The sequence below is a fragment of the Macrobrachium nipponense genome, chromosome 4 (assembly GCF_015104395.2).
Source record: "Macrobrachium nipponense isolate FS-2020 chromosome 4, ASM1510439v2, whole genome shotgun sequence".
Classification (NCBI taxonomy): Eukaryota; Metazoa; Arthropoda; class Malacostraca; order Decapoda; family Palaemonidae; genus Macrobrachium; species Macrobrachium nipponense.
In genome coordinates, this window is record NC_061100.1 from 11,253,642 (window position 1) to 11,258,764 (window position 5,123).

At 42.4% G+C, this 5,123-nt stretch overlaps 1 long non-coding RNA gene across 1 annotated transcript; it reads right to left on the reverse strand.

Annotated features, from left to right (window-relative positions):
- Positions 1-3,400: 3,400 nt before the first annotated feature.
- On the reverse strand, positions 3,401-3,907 carry LOC135211557 (uncharacterized). Its single transcript, XR_010313662.1, has 2 exons — positions 3,851-3,907; positions 3,401-3,622 (listed from the first exon to the last, which is right to left on the reverse strand). It is a non-coding gene; the product is annotated as an uncharacterized LOC135211557 (long non-coding RNA).
- Between the last annotated feature and the right edge of the window lie 1,216 nt (positions 3,908-5,123).

The window sequence follows — 5,123 nt, forward strand, 5'->3', positions numbered from 1 at the left end:
GCTGCGCTTTGCCTAAGCAGGAGAGCAAATAAAAGTGCAATGTTGCGGTAGACTCGTAGTTCCATACCGTGCGGTAACGAGCACGAACGTATTAAGAGATAACTCGTTGAAACATAGTTTAAGGCAACCGAATGCAACGTTTATTCATTCACGTAAGAAATCCCCTCAATCTTAGGCTAAAGTCCGTGATTGTAGGACAAGAGATATGAAGTTTTTATTGTAAAACTAATATTGTAATACCTACCTGAAACACCTGAACTAGCCCTGGTCACTTACCAGCCCGAACCATCATTTATTAAAAATTTACCAAATCTTTGGTTAAAATAAACGATCAGTGTTGCCAATCTCCTGGCAAACACCCTCGTTACCTAGTTACCAGCCCACCGCTAGTAGCCCTGCCTCACGGGCCGGTCCACACCTGCCCTCTCACGTCAATCATAACTCAATAACTCTGTATGAGAGGGGAGGAGGGTGGGAATCATTCATGGTGTTCAGGTAGGTATTACAATATTAGTTTTACAATAAAAACTTCATATTGCAATACACCCCCTGAACACCTGAACTAGCCCGATTAAACAACATTAATTTGGAGGTGGGGAATCAAAATCTGCCCGGCCCTCCACTGTACTAGTTTGTCAGTCAATATAATTGAGTACGCGAGTCAGTCTCAAGTTCATTTGTCACTCGTCCAAGCTAATCTCCCATGTGTGGCCTTCTAGGCCTGCCATATGTGGAGGGAAAAATTCCCTGCACCTCTACCCTAAGGTCAAAACTCATTGAGTGCGGAAGGGATACAAACCTGTTTTCCTCTCAGCTGGCTATGTGCCTCACCTGAGTAGAGGAAAAACTGAAGACCTCCCCCATGTGGCTCTCGGCCTCTCATGCATGGAGGGAATCTGAAGACCTCCCATGTGGCTCTCGGCCTCTCATGTATGGAGGGAATCTGAAGACCTCCCATGTGGCTCTCGGCCTCTCATGTATGGAGGGAAACTGAAGACCTCCCATGTGGCCTTAGGCCTCTCATGTACGGAGGAGACAACGGTGTCGTCGATCGTAGTGATTGGTCTTCTCTTGTAGTGTTGTACCTGCCTGTCTGTACTCTGCCTGGTTGGCACTTGGAAGAATACCCTCAGATAGACCCCAGACATGTTCTTTCCTATCTTTCCTAATACTTAAAATCCTCTTGTGATATATCATATCATGAATACCTTATACATATTCCGAATATTCGCTCCCTACTCTAATACTAACTCAGACAGCAAGATTGTTGGGTTTTAAAAATAGAATTTAGGCCAAAGGCGCCGGAGTATTGGGACCTATGAGGTCAGTCAGCGCTGAAGGGAAATTGAGAAAGTTTGAAAAGGTGTTAAAGGAAGAAAAACCTCTGTTGCACAATGAGTCCAGTGTTAGGAGAGCGAGAAATAGGATGAGAGAATATGGAGAGAATATGAAGATCAGAAAAGTGAGAGAGAGGAGAGAAGAGGATGAGAGAGGAAATAGAGTGGAGAGAGAGAGAAAACACAATCGTCTAGGATAAAGTGAGATAAAATCAGGAAAAGAGAGAGAGAGAGATAAAATCAGGGAAGAGAGAGAGAGAGAGAGAGAAATTACGATCGTCTAATATCTCCACCTCCGCAAATTGCAGCAAGTTAAAAGGGTATTATCTTAACGATAATACTCGTATAACTCCGTACAGCTATGAACAACCGAACGAGAACTTGTTGCTAATGCGATCGACTCCTATAACAACATCACTTTATTGTATTGATCAGCGTGTGACAGTGATCGAATCCGATAGCAACATCCGTTATTGTATTCATCCGCGTGGGACGGTAATTACTATTCATGTTATAAATGCAGCTGAAGCTAATAAGCAAAATTACGTTCATCAGCAACCTGGACAGAAGTCCCGAGCTTATGTATGAATTCCAACGCAGCCGTGGTAAAAAGAAACTAATAGCATGAAAGAGCTCATTACTGTTGTTTTCACACAGACAAATGGATTAATAACGTATATAAAGTGTAAGGGTTCGTATACCTATGAAAACGAGTGAAAAAAACGAACGGAATCCTAAATTTAACGCCATCTAACCCGAGGGAAAAAACTAGCTTCCAATGAGACGTATCAGTCAAATTTTGGTCTTAAATTACATCTTAAGACGAACAGTATGACTTCGTTACATAAGTTAAGTATCCAGATATTCATTAATATGCTAACTAAGGACAAAAACATTAGCCGAGACAAGTGATATGGTTGAATCTGAAGCCAAAGGAGAAAAAAAAAATAGACTAGCCGGCATCATCCTTGTCTGTCTAAACCACACCTCCTTACAATAGTGCTGTTTGACGACAAGCTAGTGTAATTATAATTTAATTGAAAAGTAATAAAATAATATTTAAAGGTAATTAAATTAACTTATTAGGCCTAATATTAATTTCAGTTGTCATTGTAAGTTGATAATACGACTGGTAATAATTTGTAACTGTAATTGACATAAGCTCAATATAAATACTGACGGCAATAGTTTGTTAAACGTATGAAGACGTCATACATACAAATTCCTTATATCTGACATCTGATTATATGCCCCAAAATAGATACCTCATTGACTATATTAAATGTCAACATAGTTGAAGACACGTCTCCTTTAAGACGTTTGTACAAACTTGGCATAAGTGAGAGTGTTGTTACGTTAGTCATTTTAGTCAATCAGGAGAGAATGAGATGGATACGGCGACGCAAACCCGTATCCGTCATTCCAGCGTGAATGACTGCCGAGTTTAGTGTTTATACAACGCCAATATGATGATCACATAATACAATTATAATGCTTTAGTCGGACAGAATCCGATCTTCATTCTGTTCGATTACATTCATATTAATTATCCTCAGATCGGATTCTCGTTCGTTTTCAATTACACCTGTATTGAATTATCCGAAGTGAAAATGCCTTAAGCCTACAGCGTTAGCCAAACTAAAAATAACTACCGATATGTTGTACAGCGATACTTTAGGTTAGGCTAGGCTACTGAATATGCATACTATATATCATCGTGAACACTAGGCTAACCGTAGTTAATTTTATTCGATTTCTCTTCATACTGAATATCGTAAGTCAATATGCATTGAACGGAGAATTAGTTGATATTAATTATCGTATCGTATACGTAGAGGAAAGTAACCTTAAAGACGAAGGAGCATATCTGAAAGACCAACCCTGGCCTAAAAGCTTCTGATGCAAGGACTCGAAGCAGGAAAAAGCCTAAAGATGCTCTAAGGACACTGTGCCTCTAAAAACTACTACTTTTAATAGAAAACCGACCCGAAGAAGCCTGCACTTCTCTTCCTAAACTAAACACTATGTAGCCTTTATCCCTACTCGTCTATATCTGACCTAAGTTTTATCATCCTGAGAACTTACACATCGAGGGAAGGGGAATCTGCTGCCAACACTGCCTGCTCCGCGCCAGGGGGGACGGCGGATCCTGCCCGTGGGCTTGCGGATCCCCATAACCCCCAGCACCGGTTAGGGCTGATTCTGGAACAGGCAGGGGAGCTGGAAAAGAACGATTAGTAATTTCAGTATCCCTATTGCTCGATCTATCCTCACATAATCTTGACCTAAAATCGGTAACAGAGATGTCATCGAGGGAAGGGGAATCTGCTGCAACACTGGCCTTCTCCGCGCCGCCAGGGGGGACGGCGGATCCTGCCCGTGGGCTTGCCGGACCCCGCCATAACCCCCAGCACCGGTTAGGGCTGATTCTGGAAACAGGTCAGGGGAGCTGGAACAGAACGATTAGTAATTTCAGTATCCCTATTGCTCGATCTACCTCGCATAATCTTGACATAAAATCGGTAACAGATGTCATACTCGATGTCAGCGTACTCTCAAGTCTCTTAAAGAAGCACTGTCTCTAAGTCTTTATCTTGATCTACGTTAGTCTCTTCCTGCCTACAGTTACTTCTTAATACGAGACCTTATCCTATGTTTGAGATACCCTAACATCTGGTCCAAAGACCACTCCTGACATTCCAAACATCTGGTTTTTACATTATATTGAACAGGCCTACGATTTACGCATAAGGAATGACTATCGTGTCATAGGGTATCATCCTTTTCTTGCATTGTTGGCAAAGACGATACGTTGTTGAACTCCCGCTCGTCGTTTTCTGTGATGTCGTGGCGAGGATGCAGTAGTCGTTGTCGTAGCCTGTGTTGTTTCTTACTTTGGCAGAATCAATGTCTAATGACAAGGTATTAAGAGCAATCCAACCGTAATCCAAAAGGGATGCGTAATTCGTCACCAAATTCAATCAAATCAAAGGTGCAAATGAAGGCCGGGCAAGACCAAAAAGGAGTTCGCTGTGGATACATCTGTACTCCACCGCGAACGATAAGTGATTGACGTGAGAGGGCAGGTGTGACCGGCCCGTGAGGCAGGGCTACTAGCGGTGGGCTGGTAACTAGGTAACGAGGGTGTTTGCCAGGAGATTGGCAACACTGATCGTTTATTTTAACCAAAGATTTGGTAAATTTTTAATAAATGATGGTTCGGGCTGGTAAGTGACCAGGGCTAGTTCAGGTGTTCAGGGGGTGTATTGCAATACAGTTTAGTCAGTCAATCCCGCAGGAGAGACGTAACCGTCAGCACAGAGATACGGTTAGTCAGTTCAATCCCGCAGGAGAGAGAGACGTAACCTACGGCGCATGACAGCGCACGATCTGTCACTGAATACTGGCTCGGTTGGACTGGAGGACAGACAGCGTGACAGCAGCAGCAAGCAGCTTACGAACGTCGTCTCTTAAAAACTTTATGTCTGGGTTGCCAGCTACCTATTCTACGAAGAAATAGGTCGTTATTTTTTAGAGCAGAAAGACTCTCAAGCTGGTATATTTAAGCGAAACAGAAAACGCTAAATATATAGATGCGTTTGTGTCGTCAGAACACTACCATACAACGGTAAAAGATAAATCGGAAACTCCTGTTAGGCTGCAGGGAGTAACGAATTAAATGTCCTTAAAATAGACAACAGACCTCTCGGTTGCCATCCGAAGAGGTAACTACAGCAAGCGTATATGACTTGAACCAACCAGAAGTAAAATAACGCAAGGCAAAAA